Below are 2,155 nucleotides of genomic sequence, written 5' to 3'. Positions count from 1 at the left end.
TCTAGTGGGGCAGTTAGCACAAACCCAGAAATGTAGAATGAAGTGTAATCAGTGCTCATATGGCATGGGAGCAAAGACCTACACCTAACTCAAACTGGGAAGGGGAATTAAAAAGGTAAATCAGGCGTTTCTTAGAGGTAATACCTAAACGAACCCTTGAAGAAGAGCAAAAATTAGCCAGATGTTCCAGTTATCTATTGCAATGTAACAAACTATCTCTAAAACTTAAAACAAGTATTTTATTATTTCATAATTTAGGTACCTACTTAGTAGCTGGGCTGGTTGGTAGGCTGCAAGACAGTTTCACTCACATGCCTGGTACCTTGGAGGAGATGGCTTTAAAGACAGGTCTCAGCTAGAACCTTCCCTCTCTCTGGGAAGTTTCAGAGCTTCTCCATAAGATCTATCCAGCAGGGTAGGTGGATCCTTACAAGGTGACTCTGCACTCCAGGAACGAGTGCTCTAAGAGATCAAGGTGGAGGCTGCAAGGGTTTTTATAGCTTAGCCTTGGCAGTCAGGCAGAATCACGTCCAACACAATTTATTGGTTACACATGGGTCACTGTGGGTGGAAACACACAAGTATGTATCAATAAATACTCGGGAGGCATGATTTATTGGAGGCCAACACAGAGTCTGGCTACCACACCAGGCTAAGAGGCTTGGGAAATTAAGAGGATGCAATTTTCAGCTAGAATGTATATCATGCACAAAGACAAAGAGGCATATAAGACTAAATCCTGAGAAACAGCAGGCTGCCACCATTACCAGCTCAGCAGTGCATGAGCAGAGGGGACACCCAGGCCACACCCCATTGCTTTGTCTTCCTGCCACCGGCTCCCACATCCTAGGTCCCAGGTAGATGACCTTAAAGGCAGAAACGCATGCTCCTTTCAACAGCCTGTCAAAACGTGGTGGACTCCTATGAAGTTCTAGGCGTGCAGAGACATCACTCAGCCTTTTAAGGATATAAAAAAGGCATATCGGAAACTAGCACTAAAGTGGCATCCAGATAAAAATCCTGAGAATAAAGAATAAGCAGAGAGAAAATTCAAACAAGTAGCTGAGGCTTATGAGGTGTTATCAGATGCTTAAAAACGGGATATCTATGACAAATATGGCAAGGAAGGGTTAAATGGTGAAGGTGCAGGTGGAAGTCATTTTAACAGTCCCTTTCAGTTTGGCTCCACATTCCATAACCCAGATGACGTCTTCAGGGAATTTTTTGGTGGAAGGGGTCCGTTTTCATTGGACTCCTTCAAAGACCCATTTGAGGCCTTTTTTGGGGATCTAGGAAGCAGAAGTTGAGGCACAGAGTCTTTTCTCTGCCTTCAGTGGCTTTCCATATTTTGGAGGGGTGGGTGTTCTTTTGATACCGGATTTACTTCTTTTGCCTCCCTAAATCACAAGGGCCTCACTTCATTCTCTTCCACATCACTTGGAGGTAGTGGAATGGGCAACTTCAAATCTATATCAACTTCTAAAATTGTTAATGGCAGAAAAATCACTACAAAGAGAATTGTCGAGAACGGTCAAGAAAGAGTAGACATTGAAGATGACCAATTAAAGTCCTTAAGGCTAAATGGTAAGGAACAGCTGCTATGCTTGGATAACAAGTAATTCAATGCATGCACTTAACAGAAATGTTAACTATAACAAGCTCCATCTGAAGAGTGATAGGAACTTTTTTTTAAGATGCCAAATGAACTATCTTTCAGTATAACTGTACCTAAAGTATTTGTAAACAGCTCATCCAAACCACTATTGGTCATAAACTTTGAGTTTATTGTTCGGACCACATAATAGGACCATTTTTTGGTCTTTAAAATTGTTGTAAATCTCTGCATGCACTTTGTTTTCTATTAAATGTAACCCAGGGTGCCTGTAGCTCTTTCCTACACTAACACTAGCATAGACCTGCCTTTCTATTGTGTTTGAAATGTGAGCTAAGTAGTGTCAGCCTGCTGTGAAGTTAACATTGCCAGGATGAATCTTCCACAAAAATAATCTCAATTTTTCAGTATTTAGTAGTGGAAGATATTAATGCATTAACAGTAATGCATTTCTGGTTTAATTGATATAAATTGAGGATATTTTCTAGTGTGCATGAATGCTGGCAGCTTAGTAAGTTTTGACAATTGTTTATTTTATTGAAG

General features: G+C 40.9%; 1 pseudogene; it reads left to right on the top strand.

Moving 5' to 3' along the window:
- Window positions 1-883: 883 nt before the first annotated feature.
- Window positions 884-1,619, top strand: LOC113610969 (dnaJ homolog subfamily B member 6-like; annotated as a pseudogene).
- The last annotated feature ends 536 nt before the right edge of the window (window positions 1,620-2,155 follow it).

The sequence above is a fragment of the Aethalodelphis obliquidens genome, unplaced genomic scaffold (genome assembly GCF_003676395.1).
Source record: "Aethalodelphis obliquidens isolate GAN/ISIS:26980383/991018 unplaced genomic scaffold, ASM367639v1 scaffold66, whole genome shotgun sequence".
Lineage (NCBI taxonomy): Eukaryota > Metazoa > Chordata > Mammalia > Artiodactyla > Delphinidae > Aethalodelphis > Aethalodelphis obliquidens.
This window is presented reverse-complemented; position numbering and strand designations above follow the sequence as displayed.